Source organism: Pempheris klunzingeri, chromosome 11 (assembly GCF_042242105.1).
Source record: "Pempheris klunzingeri isolate RE-2024b chromosome 11, fPemKlu1.hap1, whole genome shotgun sequence".
NCBI lineage: Eukaryota > Metazoa > Chordata > Actinopteri > Acropomatiformes > Pempheridae > Pempheris > Pempheris klunzingeri.
In genome coordinates this window covers 7,329,288-7,349,522 of record NC_092022.1, presented here as the reverse complement: position 1 = coordinate 7,349,522, position 20,235 = coordinate 7,329,288, and the positions used below count along the sequence as shown (strand labels likewise).

The window sequence follows — 20,235 nt, the reverse complement described above, 5'->3', positions numbered from 1 at the left end:
ATACTGTGTCCTTGTGTCTACACAAATCTTAAACCTAAATTTTGCAATCTTAAGTACAGAAACACGAGATCACAGAGGCCTCTGTATCTGGTTCTCAGGCAGACAATCCCACAGAGCAGTGGGAGTGGTACACCATCCACACTGCTCCCCTCATTCACCCTGCCTAATTAATTAACACACTTAACAAGTTCATAGTTAACGAGTTCAGCACGAACACTGCCACTAATTGGCCATGTCAATCTGCATGTGTCCCATGCTAATTGGCTCTTTGATTGAGGCTTCATAGAGTTAATTAGACAATTAACCACTTCGGCCTGCCAGTCCGGTCTCACTGTGGCTTATGGCCCTGATTCAGGTGGATCAGACACGGGTGAGGAAAGATTAGAGAATATACCACTGTCTCACTAAAACCTCACTAAAGATATATGTCGACATTGTATCACTAAATTAGAGATTGAGCAAAACCTTAAATGCTAAGAACAGAGAAACAATTACATTCTCACTGGCTGGTTTCCTGAAGAGCATGGTGTGTTAAATAAGTGAGCTGTCTTAAGTATGCAAGAGAGAGGAAGAGTAATAGGAAGGGAAAGAAATAGGCAAGAAGTTCTTGTGCTTTAAGCAGTTAAAAATTCTCACACCAGCAGCAAACCTCTGACACGGAAACATAAAACTGTTTCCATTTGTTCTCACTTTTTCTGTAAACATTATCAGGATTCCTTATTAAAAGCAAATGGGACAGCTAGAAGCTAAAGTAGCCCAACTGTCTCTTTGGTCCCTGTGAGGAATGCCAACAATGAGAACGACCCTTTATAGGCACGCTGAAGGTCAACTGTAGGTGCTCGTGGCCGCAAGTGCCACAATGTAGAAACACATTGTGAAATGTGTGTGATCTCTTTCACACTGAACACTCCCCTGTTAGGAATTCTTTTGATACTTTATATTTCTGTGGTTGATTTTTCAGCACAATATCTGTGCCAACTTAAAGTACAAAACCATTATATGCATTATATTAACATATGTCAGACATATATAGTGTCACTTATCCGTTGGTATGTTTCGGTGCATACAATACCTTAGATTCCATTGACCTTGCCAGTTGATAATAACAAAAAATTTTGAAATACAACCTTTACTATAATAACTTCACATCCAAGAGAGGCAAGCAGGTGTAGCAATACTCAGCAAGCATTAAAAAGTGATTCACCCAAAGTCCACAACTTTAAACATGACATAATCACAACATAATCATGGTCCCATGTTCACTGCGGCATAAAAATGGAATTGCTTTAGCTAGGATCAACAGATTTGGATTTGAAAATACTTAAGAAAATGACAGATGGGACTAGTTACTAATCCAAGGCAGCTTTGGCTCACTGCATTCCCTAAAGTGACAACATATCTTAAGTATTGTTGCCCTCTGAGAAGCTACACAGTGTGAGATCTGCCCCAGGAGGGTGATGAATTAGGACAAACTACTAACTTTCCGAGCTTGAACTGAATTCACTTTCCAGATAGCAAAATGACTGCTGCAACTGTTTGGAAAATGTGCAACATTAAGTTTGTGACAAAGTTACATTCTCTGAGTATCTATTTGATTCCACTTAAGTATATTCTATTTATTGACTAGATGGTGCAGCTAACAGGGTTTACCATGGGAAATGGTCTGTATGCATTTATTCTGCTTATGCGCTGTTCAGTTCCCCCAGCTGTTGTACGTTAAAACTAATCTAGAATAATACGTTGCATCAAAACTCTAAAACCACTGTTTAGGTTTCTGTAAACATTTCCTTTTGGTGATTGAACCAGATTTAAGTGGTGGTAGGCTGAGTGTAAACAGTAGAAAGTGAAACGTGTACCTGTGAATGGCATCAGCCCTACTGCAGCTCATCATCCACTCAGAAGAACTATCATATAATCCAGGATTTGTGACCACTTAGGAAGATGACAGATGGGATTGGTAACAAATCCCCTTATCCTCAGCTCAGTTCATTTCCATAAGTGTCGACAAGCTCGAAGTCATTTGGTGAGACAAGAAGTTACAACAAAGACAGATTTGACAAAGGGGTTTTCTGAATTAGACAAAACCGTAGAACCCTCATGGAACCCATGCCTCAAAGATGATCGGTTTTATATACTGTAATATATTTATACTGCAATGCAACAGTATAAAAATTCAGCAGCAATGCAGGATGTTTGCTGACAGCAGTTTGGGAATATGGGGGGTGCAGAGCATGTGTTTAAAGATAAAGTCACCTTAGTCATTTACTGTGAAGAGATCAGAAATCCCCAGCTAGTTTTTGCATACATGAAGTGCATGCACACACACACACACACACACACACACAGACACACACACACACACACACACTGAAGAAAGAAAGATACCAACAAATGGTTGCTGTGGAATGCAAGACACACACCAAGAGAGGTAAGCAGCAAGAAGGTAATAAGCTACACTGTGTGTGGCGCTGTCATAGTGAGAGGATTCACACACACACACACACACACACACACACACTGGGGAACGGATTAGAAGATATTGGGTGTCACATTTACCCTCTCTCTCCTCTTTCCCTCCCTCTCTCCCTGTCAAAGAAAGCAATGGTTATACAAATGCTTACTCTACAGTAAAACAAGCTAAACAGAGAGAGTGTAAGACAGAAAGCCAGATCATGAGACAGACTGACAGTTTAATGGACCAAGAGAAGAGAAGAGTGTGAATGCATGAGTGTGAATGAGAGAGTGGTGAGAGAGAGAGAGAAAGAGAGAGAGGGAAGGGGGGGGGGGGGGGGGGGTACACCAATAGTGGTGTGTATGGGAGTTTTTCATTGGAGAAAGAATGCAGTCAGGAATTCTTTTAATTGTCCAAACTCCGCCTCAGTGCTCAGCCTACTCACCCGTCTTAGGACACACACACACACACACACACACACACACACACACACACTGTAAATACCATTCCTTCTGTCTGCACAATGCTCCACTGCCAACCAACAAGACTTCATCTCTTACTGCTAATCCTGGCCAACCTGCACTCACTGTGCTGGACACTATTAACAAAGATGACTTCATGAAATATTTTTCCGTGGCCACGTCCAAGTCTAGTCCAGCTGATTTATGTAACTCTCCATACATGGAACACTCATCAATAGGCAAAGGAAAGACAACGGAAATTTGTCTACATTTTTTGGTTTCTTGTTTAACGCAATTTTTCCTTTAAGTACATCAGAATAGTTTTGATAAAAAAGCCCACCCAATGTTCATGACATTTTAAACCTGTATCTCATGATCTAATTTGTTTTGACAGTTTTGAATGTGGAGGTCAAGGTGGTGGAGGTATGCAAGCATTTATTCTTATAATTCACCTTTGTTATAACAAATCCTCCATATATTTTACATTCATCAATATGCATGTGTCCTAGTACATGTGCTACTAGAGCATAAGATACAAACAAAATAGGAACCTGCAAATCAAACATTCCTCCACCATGCCCAAAGTGGTCCACAGGGTACCTTTAGGGAATTTTAGTGGTGTGCTGTAAAATATTCTGGTACTCTAAATCAGAACAACAAATTCCTCACGTGAACCCGTACAGAAAATTGTAAGGGCCCTAAATCTTCAATCTTTCATCAACTTTAATCAACAGGCTCAATGCATTCGTGCAGCAACCAGCTGGCTCTGATCAGCAGTCGCACAGTAGCACTAGTAGTAGTTTCTCTGTAACATTTAGCTCTTCCTGTAGTTTACCTTCTCTGTTCACAGCTGTCCTCCTCAAAGCTGCCCTTGGGGTAGGATCCACTGTGCCCAGGTGTGTGCCTCTGTGTGTGTGTGTGTGTGTGCTATGTATAGAGTTACTGTGGGGCCCCTGCGTACAGCTGTCTCAGATCTGGGTGAATCAATGAAATGCAACACTGGCAGATAGCTGACAATTTCTGTTGACACACTGTCATTATACACTCTGCTTAATGCTAAGCTGAGCACCTCCATTTCATAATAGCAGTTACTGTATTTAAGATACGGCTGGAACATAAATTCAAAACGTGAAGTGAAAGCACACACAGAATTCTGCGGCGGTACATCTTACACACTAGGTCCGTTATACAAATTCATGCACACACACACACACACACACACACACACACACAATACAGACACAGAGGCGACAGTCACAGAAACCTGACATCAGATGTCACCTTGTGATGTCTCTCTCTCCTTTGTGTCTGTCTCTTTTCCATTTTCTACCCCCCCCCCTCCATGTCTCCTGCTTTGTCGCAGGAGTTCATGTTTCAAAGGGGGGAAATTACCTTATTCATACACAAGACACACAATACCAACAAATCATCAGTCATGCCCTTCAGTGCTGCCTTTCCCTCCCCGTCTCCAAGCCTCTGCTCACTTCCATAATGAGAAGAGCTCTGCTGCTGCTTGGCACTGCCCGCCGACAGCAGCTGAGAGCAGGAATGAAGATTTTTTTTTTTACATGAGTGAAGGAGAGATACTGTAAACAAATGAAGGACGTTCAGAGGAGAAAGTTGTGTTTAGTGTTTCAGCGCTGAACAAACTGTACTTCATCAAATCAGTCTTGTTCTGTCCTGTTTTCCTCTCCCACTTTCTCCTCCTCCTCCTCCTCTCCTCATCTCTTCTTCTATTCTGGCCTCTTCTTCATGTACTTCTGTCTTGTCTTTTCCTCTCCTCTTGCTTGTTCTCTGTGCTTTTATTATTTAGCACCTGTCGACCATAGAGCAGAAAACCTTGTCATGCGAACTATGTGACGTAGAAACACACACGCGCACACACACACACACACACACACACACACACACACACACACACACACACACATGCGCGCAGTGGTTTTGGCAGAACCACACTTCCGAAAGCTGACGCAGGCAGACCCGCATACACAGGTTTCCAGATACTGTATACATGAACACAGCACACACACTCCTGACGTTTCTGATGCACATTAGCTAATGTGGAAAGACGGCTGGGCTGAATTACCACTACACCTAATGACTATTTCATGTCAGGATGAGAGGAAGAGCAGAGAAGACGAGAGGCCAGAAACTGAATACAGGGTTGGATTAAGCAGATTTCATTCTCCCTTCTTTCCCCTCCTTTTCGTCCTTATTCCTTTGTCTCTTGTCGTAATAAACTTATCTCACAGTCAAAGGATGGAGTTTGGCTGACAGGTTTGATGGTATTGCTGCTCATTGATTTTGCTGAATGAGATACTAAGTAACAATGATTAAGTCTTGAAGGTTTTACAGTTTAAGTCAAATCAGTTTCCAAAATTGATTAAAATCTCCAAACTCCAAAAGTGGTTTCAATCCAAGTTTATATTGTAGTCTGAGCTTCTGTTTGGATTCAGTCTGATTACTGAAAAGATCAATAAAGTTTTGATGGAGCATCAACAACAGATTCTTCACTGAAAAATGAGAGATAAATTTGGTACATCCAAATTCTTCTTCTGTCTTTTTGGCCATCAACTTAAAGTTGTTCTCACACGTTTTAACATTAGCTCTTTTCACATCCTGCCCCACTTCAATAGTTGTTGCCCTGTTTTGCCTTTTGAATATATTCATTATTCTGTCCTCTATCACCTTTTTGCTTGTCTAATCAGATAAATGTCCCAGTAGACAAAATACCTCCTCTCTAATAATTCAAAAACAATATTTTCTCAGTACAGTGGCTACTATAAATGTTTTGGTGTTCTGAAATGTTCATTCGTGCCCACCCCTGTGCACCTAGATTTACTGAGTGGAAGAGGAGGGTAAAACTAAAAATTATGGACTTTTTGGCTTATCGGTAGGAGTTGGCAAGCTAACGCCTATCACTCTTGGGAGTGTGAGTATGTCTCTTGACTCCCATCCTCCCTGTGATATGTGACACAAATAAACAATTGATAGAGCATAATAAGAAACAACAGGCATTTTTCTATTGGAACACAATATAGTTTGCTTTATCGCACAGGCCTAGGAAGATGTAACAGACATTTTATCTGAGTTCACCACTGTTCTCACTGAATGTTAACGAAGAACAACTCAATCAAACATTTTTTCTTGGAAAATGACTACAAAATATATTTTCAAACATACATTTTCTTATAAATATCAGCACATGACATACTGAAATGTATTATACATTCATTCAGATATTCAGCTTTTGGTTGGTTACTATATGATGTCAGTAATACCATCAAACCACAGATACACCCTGACTCCAACCAAATGATCAAAGGGGACCTCAGCCGTTAAGCACATGCACTTAATTACACAAAGTACGGCTCCTCAAAAATTTTGCAGCAAAGATTTTTACAACAAGAAATCTTTCTAAAGCACTGCAGTGTTTTCTAGCCCAATGTATGCTGGTGACTGTGTTGCAAAGATGAACTGACAACTTTACAGAGTCTTTACAGTTTCAGAGTTCATGTGGAGGATGGATGACAGGACCTCACATAAAGCACACTGAAAGATCATAACACACAGCATGGGATGGAAGTGGCTTTACTTTTACACCCTACGGTTCATTGGCTTTCAGAGAGGTCTCGCTTACTTACTAATAATCGTGCTTGACGTGCTTTTTTTTTTTTCTGTTCAGGAAGTGAGCATCAGCGTGTCAGTATGTAGTTATACCCTGCTGTTAAACCTCCAGTGCCACACAGCAGCCCTGCAGAACTGATGGACTGATGACAGGGTGTGAGGACAGGTTGTGTGTGTGTGTGTGTGTGTGTGTGTGTGTGTGTGTGTGTGCGTGTGCGTGTTTTAATTACATTGTGGGGACAAAAGCTGTTAAACTGTCTCATGGAGACTCACCTCCCATCTGGAGACACGAATAAGCCCACACATGGTAAAGTACTTATTTTAGGGTAGGTTCTAAGTTTGAGGTTGGAAGGTTAGGTTAAGGGTTGGGGGCCATGTTCTGTAGTGGTTAAGCTCAGGCTAAGTCTCCAGTGAGTGAATGTGTCATTACTAAAATTTGGTCTATAATATCACTCTATATATGAAATGAACAATTAAAAACTTCTGTTTTTATCTGGTTTTATTGGGGAATCCCTTACCAACAGACAAAAAATATAAAGCACACACGTACTGTTTTACAGCTTTACATGCATACAGATTCATAAAGTGAGAGTTTACTGAAAGTATAGGCCCTGTCAGACTTTGGTGTAAGTATACATCATTTTTGTTTAAAGCGTGAAGGTGTGTCCAGGTATGTAGGTGAAACCAACTGTTGTTCAACGTGTCACAACATGCTCTTTTCTTTCCTCCACTTATATTTCCAGCACACAGACTAAACTCCCTGCAGAATGCTGGTCACTAATAATGTCTCTGGCTTTCATCTATCACCATTACTGTCAAAAGACAGACGGAGTCACACATACACACTCAAACACACACAATGACACTAAATACAGATGCTTTCCAGGAACTAAGATTTTTTTTTCCCATCTTTATGTCAAATGTACAGTACTTACACAAATAATAGATTCTAGACTATGCAAACTAGACTAAATATGTGTGCATAAACTGAAGAGAAAAAGCTAAATAAAGCAGCAAATAAGGAGTGGGGCTATAGATGAGAGGCATGAGTGTGTTTATGTTGCCCTCATGTAGATACTATCATCAGCCACTGACTCTGGCCTTAACAACTAATAGGTACAAATGGAAATTGTCTGTCATACCGCTAATTTATGGGAAAAACTGATTACAAATGGAATGTTACAATAATTTGAAAGGTGAGACATGAAGCAGCAAGTGATCAGATGTAGAGGATGGAAAGTGAAGAGGGATGATGTTTCATGGAAATAATGGGGAAAAAAGAAATAGAAACAAAGAAGAAAGGTTTCAACAAGGAGTAAAGTGACCTTGTGTCTCCCTTTTTCTCAGATCAGCAGCTATATCACTGAAATAGCTAGAAATCTATGATCAGGGACAACCTGCTGCAGCACATTCCACATTTATCCCTCACTGTATTCAAAAACTATTACTGTCTCTTTCACTCCCTTCTGCCTCTATTCTCTTTTCTCTTCCACCACCTCTCCTTTTCTCTCTTTCTCCATTTCTTCCTTTCTGGCTTCTGCCAGCAGTCACATTCGACATGTGCGTAATCACTCAAATGTTGATGGATGTTGTCCCACATCACAAGCATATGCATGCACTATATAATGTGCACAGTCAAATGTATATATGCAGTATGCAGGGACAGACTCTCCCTCCCTTCATCAACATGAGAATTTTCATTCTAGGTGGTCATCAAAAGACACACGCGCACACACACACACACACACACACACACACACACACACACACACACACACAAAACCACGACTAATGAGGGATGCAATGAGCAGTATATAAGCATATGGGGTCTGAAGCATGAAAGACTTTACTGTTTGAAGCTCCCTCACCCACATATAAGACACCAGCCAATTCTCTTCATAGCTCCAGTTCAGAATTAGAGGTCACATTAATGACTGTCGGCTCTATATTTGTGGACGGCAACTTTTCATTCCTGCCAATAAACACAAATTTGAATTTCTGTCTGACTTCAATGTGGTTTTAGTTCATCACCATTAACAACATAAGGTGAGAGAGCGAGAAAAGGCTCGTGGTAGTTGTCTCAGATGGGACAGTAAGCCGCTGCTTCCTTATTATACCTGCATATGCTTTTGTTCTGGTAAAACTAGATATAATACACATAAAATATGTGAGTTCACCATGTTGTTGCAAACTTCATTTAGACTCATTGTAGACAAAAAAATAAAAGGAAGATGGGCTCGATGAGAGGGTTACTTCCTGAAAACAACATCTCACATCTCACATCTATCTGTCCTTAATCAATTATCAACCACATCTGAGTCATTGCAGTGGATAGCAAAGTTGTCCCGATACCTTAGACTCTACCTAAGCTCCTCTTGGATGAGTGTTATAATATCAGATGGGACAAAAGCATAAAATCTCTTCAATTTTTCGTGTCGCGGGATCTCCCTCCATTTGGATATGCCCTCAGTGCGTCCACAGAGAGGTGTTCAGGAGGTTCCTAATTGGGAGCTAAAGCACTTCAATGGTTTCCTTCCAAAGAGAAGATTGAGCCCAGATACACAGAAACCATTTTCATCTTTTAAGATACAAACAGAATTGAAATGAAAAAAGAAACAGTGTGCAGATTCCTTTTTCAACTTGGTGCGGCCACTTAAACACAACGCATGCTGCTGCTAACTCTAGCCTGAGGACAATGTGGACAGAAGGACACTGTATGGACACAACATCCTGGTGGGAATAAAATATGGAAATGATCCCTTAATGGCTTCCCACGCATGAACAGTACCAGTCAGTTATGTTAAAAGTACTCCTTCTGGATTTGACCCTGGGTCTCTGTGTTAGTGGTTGATTACAAATTCCCCTTCACTGCCTGAAGGTAAATTTAGAAACTGAACATTTCAGCTGGATCAAACAGCATCCGAAGCCCATTACGTGTCTGTTATGTTACATCTTTCAAAAAATTATGCAGAATTATCCCTCTACTATACATCTATTTGAAAAGAAGGAAAGTGTAGAAAAGAAGGAAATCTGCATAAAAAAAAAAAAACTGCTCTCACTTGTTATTTAAAAATAGGGATGCCTTTTCCACTCCTCTAGAAATACAAAAAACAGACCTGAAATCTTTCCACATACTGTACTGTAGGTAACAACTCTCTACGTGTCAAATGACTTTTCCACAAATCCAGCCGACCCCGAGCCTCCAGCTAAAATACCTTATCTGTCCATCTGAAAATGCTATTTTACTAATGGCTACAGCTACTGCTACATACCAAACATGCTTCTTGCTTGTGTTGTTGTGCTGCTGGGTTACTGTGTGTGTCACTTGGCGTGCATGCGCATGTGTGTGTGTGTGTGTGAGTGTATTTATTGTTTAATTTCAGCAGCTGTATTGTGAAACTCCACCTTGGGTCAATGTTCTCGAGGTTTCCTCCACCTCTCTTTGATAAAAATATTAACACAACAACCCAAATGCTGTCTAGATGTCCATAAATGCTTTTAAAGAGGCAAACTGTATAGTATAAAAAGCAGTGCAGTATAAACACTGTACACATGTTTATGGGTTCAAAAAAATATTCTTTCTTTTTTCTTCTTGTTTGGTGCAAAATCTCAAACTCCCAGTCTGGGCACGTTGGAGACTTTTTTGATTATTTCTTCTGATTCTGAAGTTTGATACAATCAATAATAAAATGTCTTTGTTCTCCATCTGTCTGCTTGTTAGTGGATTCACACACACACACACACACACACACACACGCTGAGACACGCCCATCATAGTCCCCAGGTGCGGTTTGTGGAGAAGGAGGCTCTCTGAAGGTGAACCCCATGGTGAGCAAAGGCGAGGTGTGTGTGTTTGTGTGTGCGCGTGTGTGTGTCTGTCCTTTCATGTATTCAGTTGTCTATTATGTCTGTATTTGGGGCTGGCAGTCATGTAGACAACCAGCCAAAAAAAAAAAACCCAGAAAGACAGATATATGAAAGATACATAGAAACAAATCCAAAAAACATGTTTTCTACACACTTGAAAGTGTAAGTTGTTCAGCCTCAACTGTAAAAATTATAACCAAAAAATATAAATATAGAAAAATAAAAGAAAAATTAGATAGATTGATAGAGGCTGAGAGCTCGAAGAGAGGGGGGGTTGGCCGATGGAGGGATGTAGCTTTTATCTGGAGGAGGGGAAGCCAAATTAGAAATGTGGCATGATCCCCCCCTCCTGGGACTGAGTCAATTAGCCTGCCTGGAGGAGCTGCCAAGAGGTTGGGGCTGGGGGATGGTGGCAGTAAAGAGGGTGGTGGTGGTGGTGGTGATGGGGGGTGACTGGTTGAGACAGCAGAGGCCAAGGGCATAGGCAAGAAGGCTTTCATGGAGGGTGGGTGTATGTGTAGGGAAACTGACTAATACAGACACGACTGAATACTCTGTGACATGACGGCATGCTGGGTGCTGTGCAAGAAATCACATATAGGAAGATAACAGTAGAAAAAGTGAAGGCTGAAGCAGTTCCATAGGTGCTTAATACCAGCAGATGGAAGATGGAGACATTTGTGTCTGTGGCTCACTGCCATTGTGTGAGTATGTATGTAAACAGGTGAATGAGAGGCAAATTGTAAAGCATTCAAGTGATATTTACTAAATTCAGTCCGTTTGCCATTTGCTGCAAGCTTTACAAATGTTGAGAAGTTGAAAAGTTTCATTGTAAAGTGAATCTTTGAAAATGTGATTGCCATTGTGCAGTGTTTTCTTGTTTGTATACTAAACAATGAATGAATCAATCAAAAGAGACTGGATGATATGATATATGGATATCATATGGATATATGGATGATATGAATGGATGATAAGAAATGATTGTTAGCTCTACCACTAAGAGATCCTGGTTTGGCTAAAAGTCATTATGGGCATTCACAGTCATTATATTTTTTACAACCTGCCACCGATCCTCAATCTGTTCTATTCCACCTCACTCCAAAGTGTACAGCAAAGCACAAATAAAATATTTATAACAAAAAATATTCACTTTTTTATCACTTATACCATCACTTTTCACTGAAAACACCATAACCCTGCTTTTATTGCTAGATTGGAATGTGAAAACTGGGAAAAAGTTTGAGACCAACTGGAAGACAACAAGAAGAGAAAAGCAAGGATGGAAATAATGGAATAAAGGGCTGTTGGTGTCAGCTGACAGCCGCTGTACTGCAGAATTCAACAGGGGTGGATTACAAAATGATGGTGGGAAGCTATAGGTGCTGGCAAAATGCCATCTTCTTATCAAGCATCTCCTCCATGGACCAGATCAATCATCACCGCACCAAATCACTCCTGGCAAAGCAACCTACCCGCAGCCATAAACTCTCATTAAACTCAAACTTTTAATAATGAAAATAATTTAGAAGGAACACTGGCAAATGCTGAACAACAAATCTTAGCGATAAAGTGAGTAGAGTGCACATTTATTGCAAATGAAAAATGCACTCTCCAAAACTTCTTTCTTTTTCCAGCTGAGATCCTGAGCAGCTGCAGAACAGCGGTAAGCAGAATTACAGGTGGTGAGAAGAGAGAAAGACCGGGAGGAGGGCAAAGAGGGAGGGAAAGAAAGGGGAAAGACGGGGGTACAAGATAAGAGGGACAGAAAGGAGGGAGGGTGAAGAGAGAGGGAAATGGGGATTATAAGGGAGGTGAAGGGATGAGGTGAAAGAAATAAAAAGGGGAAAGGGAAGGAGAAAAGGAGGAAACAGTTATAATGTAATGAAGAGAGAGCAAATAGTTCTGCCCCTAACTACCAATCATTAACCCACTTTTTAATCAAACACTGGCATTAGGGCTGTTTATAAAGTTAAAAAATAACTCTTACGGATACTCAAAAACAAGCTTTCTTATTGGTATGTGGATTTGCGGCCTCCCCAGCGGTCCGAGCCAAATAAGCCTAACAGATACAGAGGATGTGTGAGGAAACTCAGCACAAAGATTCCTGCTAGTGTGTGTTACGTATATGAGTTTACCAAATGAGATACCAGACAGCCCCTATGTGTGTGGTATCATCACCAGTGGCAGCAGAGGATGAAGGGTGACTTGAGTGACAGGTTAAAGAGGGAAGGGGAAGCAGAGGAGGCTGTACTGCACGTGCTCAGTGGCGTGTCACCAGGCAGCCCTGCATCTGCTTCCTTATCTGACAGGCACACTGCAGAACAGCAAAATCCCCTGCATAAGCCCCTCGAGCACTCCTCTAGGACATGGTGTGTGTGTGTGTGTGTTTGTGTGTGTGTGTGTGTGGAGAGAGAGAGAGACAGAGACAATTTTCTGAAACTGTAAGGATGGTTGTATGTGTGTGATATGTGTGTTTGCGTGTCTGTGTGTGTGTGCGTGTGTGTGTGTGTGTGTGTGAGTGAGTGACAGGGTTGGTGAGGATCTCGTTATTTTCCTATCTTCCTGCTTAAAGCCTCCTAATTCCACCTCACCTTCAACACTGCATGGCCGCTCAAGGTGATGGGACAGGACAGGCTCGGAGTCCAAACTCACACAGCGGTACACACACACACACACACACACACACACACACACACACACACACACACATCTCCACAAATCAAGAGTGCAATTACAGGTCAGCCTGGCAAAGGAGACGCTGTTCTGCACCAGCGCTGGACAGTCCTGAGCATTCGAGGAAGAAAAAAGAAATAAGGAAAGACAGGAAGGGTGTGTGCATGTTAGTGTGTGTGTGTGTGTGTGTTTGTAAGAAGCACAAAAACAGTGTTCGAGAAATCTTTAGAGGGGAGCAGATCAGCTTTTAGCCGCATTGTGTGCAAATAGATCTCATTACCATGTAGTCCATGTACTGCGCTGTTTGTGCCAGACTGATGGTGTGATTGTGTGTCTCTGGATGCTAATACTACATAAGATGTTCAACATCTATAAATTGGATTATTAACACATTTTTGGTGAAAGGGTTAAAACCAACATTCACGAACACAGGACACTATAAATACACAGGACAATAATAATATTGCGAAGCTAAGCATTACAAAAAAACCAGTGGTGGTTTTCAAACTGAAGTTTGATATGTTCCAGTTCCTTTCTTCATCTGGACTGAAATTCATAAAATACTCTCGAATTCTTTTATTTTCCCTGTTTTGTTTTAATTACATATTTCATGACATATTTTTGGCTAAATAGCGACTATATGATCTAAACTTGAGTTTTAATTCTTAAATATTGAGTTGTTTATAACTTCTGTTGCTAGAAATTGTTAAACAACACCAAAATAAATTCATTAAAGGACTGACCCCCAGCCCTATTAACAGTAATGGTGTGCTTTTATATTTCTCTCTTTGTCATAGTCAGCATAAACATAGGGATGAAGAGCAGCGTGAATCTTTTCAAAGTCAAGCAGGGAGTATTTTCTTGTTGTGTCAGCATAATCAATCAGCATAACCCTGTCCACTAAATCGTGTTTTTTTTCTCTTAACTCCTGCAAGGCTCTTCCTGTTTTGTGCTACAAATAAAGAGGAGAAAACTTTTGCGGCTATTTTGTGAAGTTTCACCAACTCTGTATGTTTTCATATTGATGTTAATTTGTTAACAGCTCTATAAAATGTGCATGATTCATCATTTCCTCTAATTTATTTTGACACGTTTCACCAGTCAAAACAAATTGCTTTTGAGTAATTGGCCCCTGGGAGTTGTGAATGTCTTTAAGAACAGTTAATTTTCCACAAAGAAAGTGGCTTGACATTGATCATGACCAGTCTGTGAGATATTTTGTGCACCTTTTGCCGAATTCTAGTTTGAGCTCAGCTTGAGTTTTTGAACCAGGCTACATAGATGAAAACTAAAGAGAAAGGACATCGCTTATATATTTCTTCACCCTGAACAACCTTCAAACCAGCAAAGGGAACGACAGTCGGCTCATAAACCAGCGAACCCAGTGGTCTAACACCCAGGTTACAGATCCATCCACTCACTGCAAGCAGCCCACTGACAGTGAACTGAGATCGACCACTGTGTCCTCAGGCTAACCTTTACTTCAGGACATCAGCATTATAAAGTAACCTGCTCTTATCTGATGATATGGAGCTACATTACCATTATAGAGATGTGTAATCCTAATTAACCCCTGGGTCTCTGGTTTAATCTGATGACATTTAGCTTCTGATCCATCAATCATGCCAAATTAGGTATTGTTTAAGCAGCACTGTCTCCTGGGAATTATGTTTATATTCAACTAATTTGCAACAGCACATATATTTTTGAAGAAACGAATGCAGACCAAATTAAGTTCTCTATTAACATAATGAGGAACAAGTCAGAAGAATGTTGATACTGAATATATCAGTGTGTATTTCATTTAATACATACTGCAATTGTTGTCATTTGTTTTCGGCAAAATAATTGAAATGATCTTTCTCAAACTAAAGTGCTTTTGTTGCTTACAGTTAACCAGAGACCAGAGTTCAGGACCTGAACATAATAGATAATACAGTAAAATCAGTTGTATATAAACATAATTTCGGGGAGAACGGCTGCTTTTAAGGCCTAACAGACCTCAACTGAGCTCTGGAGGAGAGTCAGTCAAGTTAGCAACCACAACATCAAGACATCGAAGAAGTGGTTGAGTAAGACAAAGTTTGGCTTATTTTGGCAAATACTGAAAAAAGAGACTTTTGCAGAAAAAATGCAAAAAACAGTTTTTTTTTTAATTGGGTTAAAATTCTGGCTCAAGGGGTTTCCCACTGAATGCCCTTCATCAATATGTAGTTTATATTGATGACTAAGCATTGACTACTGCTGCACCTGAACATTTAATATAGAAACAGAAAACAGCAACTTTTTTTTTTACTTATTGCTTTTTGCAATAAAAATTGCTCTTTTGTCTGAGTTGGTGAGAAAGTCTGCACTGATACTAAAACCTTGTAGTCAGAGTTCCACCTTTTACATTCTTTCACTAGTCTTTACACATGTCCAATTTTGGCTCATTCTAAAAAAGCTGTCAACCTGTTTTACTTTTCTCATTTTTCAGTGTTTTAAGACTCTTCACCTAAAAGGTCGAGCTTGAACATCACTTAAGGTGTTATCTACCTTTTGATCTATAGAGTATCTAACATCCTCTGTCTACCTTTTTAACACCATGATGAATCAGAGAAACTATCTCCTCTGACCTTAGGTTCAACAATCCATCCATCCAACCATGTGTTATCTACACATATCAAATGACACCTTTAAAACATGAGATCTATTATCTTGCACAGTATCCGATGTCTTCGACAGAGAAAAATTCTTGCCTGATTTATCAACTAATTAGATGAAGTGTGACAATATAATACAGTCCCTAAATGTAGCATAAATCTTTCATTACAGAATTTATCATATATATATATATATATATATATATATATATATATATATATATATATATTATGTTAATATAATATGTAGCATTCTGTTATCTTCTATAGTTTAACTATTTATTTGTTTATTATTTGGAAGACTCGATTATTGTCAGCATACTGTCTGTGTTTTTTCTCCATGTACAGTATTCTTCAGTTTCAGGAAAAAAATTCTAGTTTTTCATTTAACGTGAAAATGTCACATTTGAAACAGATTTAGTACAGAATTTATACATAAACGCAAAGCTGCACACACACACACACACACACACACGCACATTTATGGAGAGACAGGGTTGCACATACTGGTTGTATACTGTAACACACAGAAAATCTACAGTTGTGCATGAACTCTCTCTCACACACACACACACACACACACACACACACACGAAACATTTTACCCCTCATTAGCCGTGACTTCCAAATCAAGGGCAAGTATCATGTTTGTTTTTAATCAGAGGGATCGAAAAAGAAATAAATAAATAAAAGAAACTGATAAAAGTTTGATGTTAACAGCCTTTTGCTTTTTATTTGAATGAGGGAACAACCTCCGCCTCCATCTGTCCCCTCTGGCTATATGGGAAAAAGTCAATATTTCAAGAGAGCAGAGACACTCATTAAATATTTCAAACAAAGAAAACCTGACATTGCTGCCCAGTTTTTTTTTTTCTCTCTCTCTCTCTCTCTCTCTCTCTCTTTCTCTCTCTCACTATATCAAGCCTCATCACTTCTCTGCAGTATGTCTCTCTACTTCCTTCACCTCATACTTCATACTTATAAAGAGAAGAAAAGGCAAACAGGCAAACAAGACAGAGCTAACACTGGCAGTTGAAGAAAAGACATTTATCCAGTGGTCCACAGACACATATTTTATTGCAGCTTACTTTCCTGAACCTCTGTGTTTCTGTGTAACGCATTTCTCAACTTTCTGCTGACCTGGTAGATATATCAGGCACAGGAAAAGGTTAAGAGGAAGGTTAATGGGTTTTTCCGCAGAGGAAGGGTTGAAAAGGGGGTTAATGGGTTTTGAGGTGAGGCACTGGATCAGTGTATAGCCACCTTAACCATAAAGTTAGCTTGGTGGTCAATTCATCATCAGACAATCAACAGACCCACCTTGAACCCACAGGAGCTGTTAAGTTACATAAATGTCCACTTTGCTGCTCTCTGATGTAAAATGATTGAACACGAGAGCGAATGCAACCTGTGTATAAGCTTTATGTATGCTTATCTACGCACTGTGCCTCTCCTGACACACAGGAAGTGACGTGTTTGAGATTTGCATCAGCAGCAGTGTGTCTGGAATACACAGAAGAAGAGTTGGGTAATTAGCATGCGCAGCAACAGCCACTGTGGCTGAACAGACAACGCAAAGAGTGACACCTACAGAAACTAAAGAATATTGACCATCTAAGTAGCTTTTAAATATGTATGTATTGGACATGACCTGAGGTTCTACCTTCGGCCACAACACCAAAATCTCTGCAGCACTGTGTTACTCTGACCTAATTCAATTATTAAAACATTTCTCTGACACGGAGTGTCTCTGAAGGTAAAATGAATGTCCCTTGATTGCGATAGAGAAGGCAAACGCTCTAACTTACTTATAAACTATTAATATATAATTTGTTGCCAGACAGCTTTGCTGCTGCTTCACTGTACTTCAGCGATTTAGCAACGCACTCTGACAAAATTGCCAGACTTATAGAAACTGAATCAAGAATCAAAACTGATAAAACAGAACCACAGATTTTTTGATTCCACACATTGATCTTACATGTCAAAAACAGGTGCCTCCATTACCCACAATGCAACCCAATCACTAACATCTTCGCCGCGGGTTTGGGGTGTGCGATGATTCTGGCAGCTGATGGAGCCTCAAACCACTAGTCTCAAGCAGAGATGAGGAGTGGGCTATTCAGAGGTCTAAATAAGCTCACTTTGTAACGCCACACAAGTTTTTTTCATTTTAACACTTTTAACTGATGCTGACTCAAATGACATCATTTGAGGCAATTCATCAGACTTTACACAGCTCTGGCTGGAACCATAAAATGTGTCAACAGACTTTGATGTGTAAAATCAGTGGAATTTTGTCATGAAGCAACTTTCTAAATCTTATCTGTAATAAGCTACAAGATGTAAAAGGCTGTTTTCTTTACGTTTATGTCTTTATTGTTTATTTACGCTAACAATCACTGTCAGATTGTTTCCGTTAAAACCATCAAGACATGTAAGTAAGCTATAACTAAACTTCATCTCAGTAGCAACCACTTGTCATCTAAGAGATGAAGGAACAAGACCTTTGTGTGTGACCACTTTACAATTAACACAACACACGATTTCTGGCATGTAGCATCCTTTGGGACTATCCACTGCACCCAGAACACACCTCACTGCAAAGGTTAATGTGTTGCTCAATGGTATGGTAATGGAAGGGTTACTGTGCAGGTTGAGGTGCGTTTGGGGTGGAGGGGTTATAAAGACCAGTGAGACCTGGGATTACAAGGCTGAATAGGTGAGATGACAGACAAAACACACACCTGCGAGCCTGAAAACACGTATACACCCACTCACATACAACACACACCGGTGATAACTGGGTGTAAAGGAAGAAGGTGCTGATGCTGTAATGAAAGAGAACAGATATTTAAAGCTTTATAAAAGCAGATGAATTGTTGTAAAGAGAGAAAAGAGAGGGGTGGGATAATGGATGAGAGCAAGGCAGAGTGGCATGGGATAAGCCTCAGCCATTAGTTGTGGGATCTCAGCGAAAACCTGCAGAAAAGGCAGAAGTAAATGAGATTAAAGAACAAAAGTGGCAGAGTGTGGCAGGATGGAGAGTAGAGGGAGGAGTGGATGGAGGAGGCACACAATAACCGCAGGTGTAAAAGGACCAAAGACTTCTAATCTTCTCAGTGTCCACCGGTTTCTTTATTCACCACTGACGCTGAAACCATCAACTTCAGTGTTACTTACCAATGCCAACTGAAAAAGACAGATTCTCCCCAAAAGCGATCACAATTCCCTCTAAATCCCTCACTTCCACTGGTGGACCATCAGGAAATGAAACACCCAAGACACACACTCTCCCACATGCACGCAAACTCTTTCTCCTCTCCTCATTTATGCTCACACAAATATCCCACTGATCAAATCCAATTAACAAACCCACAAAATGTTCTCACTCGCATCCCTCTAAAAAAGTCCATGCTCCTTCTGTCCGGCCACACTATTATGTTACTTAAGGAAATCACCCTGATGATCAATGCAGATGTGAAACCACAAATACAGCGCAGTAGACGCACATTAAAAGCTGCGTAATTCCAACACAAACACCTACACGGGGTATTCCCCAGCTTCAGTAATACCTCAAGGAACTGTAATCACTCCACTTCTTTATCAAGAGCCAGTAAATACATATAACTGAAAACACAGATATTTCACTCACATTTACTCTCATAGGCAGACACACAAACTACTTCCTATATCAGTTACTGATTAAATCTAAACCCCTAATAAATATCTTAAACATGGACATGACTCCTTGCCAAAAAGACAAAGACAGATACTGGAGCCACAGGGATTCTGTCAGAAAATGAAAATCTCACCTTCATCAGCAGCTTCCTCAGCTTGCGTCCCGTTTCAGCCCCTCCTAGTCACTTTCCCCTTGGCAGGTGCCATCATGGTCAAATAGTCCACAGGAAAGGGCTGGAAAGGGCTATTCTCTAATTTTCTCTCTCTCTCTCTTTCTTATACTCCCTCCCTGAGTCCTGTTGAGATTTGTATCACCACGAGAAAAGCAGCATGTGTGTGTGTAAGTGTATGTGTGTGTGTGTGCGCACAACTCCAAAGGTCCTGGAATTCCTGAGTCCTGCGCTAAAGAGCAAGCGTGGTTATGCTCTCCCTCTGTCTCTTTCTCTCTCTGCACTCCTTTTCTTTTTCCTCTCGCTCCCGGCCGGGCAGAGAGGAGGGGAAGACAGTCAGGGGGTGGGACGGCAGACAGAAGCTGCTTTCAGCCAACTCTTTCTCTATCTCTTCTTTTTCACACTCTTTCCTTTCCTCTGTCCTTTTTCCCTGTGTGTCTCTCTTTTTGCCTAACTTTTACGCTCTGTCTTTTGGCTTGTTCTCTGTGACAGATACTCTTTGATTGCTCAGCAAGGCGTGAAAGCAAAGCTCTCTCTGTCACACACACACACACACACTCACACTCACACACTCACACCCTCCTCTTTCTTTCAACGCCACTCCCTCTGCCACAGTCCAGAGGTAAAGTCACTCCCTCGCTGTGTCACCCAGCCAC

The 20,235-nt window shown here is 40.6% G+C and overlaps 1 protein-coding gene across 1 annotated transcript in view; it reads right to left on the bottom strand.

Moving 5' to 3' along the window:
* sema3b (sema domain, immunoglobulin domain (Ig), short basic domain, secreted, (semaphorin) 3B) overlaps positions 1–19,972 on the bottom strand; it is a 70,279-nt gene extending 50,307 nt beyond the window's left edge. The window contains exon 1 of the mRNA XM_070838834.1: positions 19,544–19,972. The gene's annotated coding sequence lies outside the window, so the exon portion shown is untranslated. The remainder of the gene's footprint in view (positions 1–19,543) is intronic.
* Between the last annotated feature and the right edge of the window lie 263 nt (positions 19,973–20,235).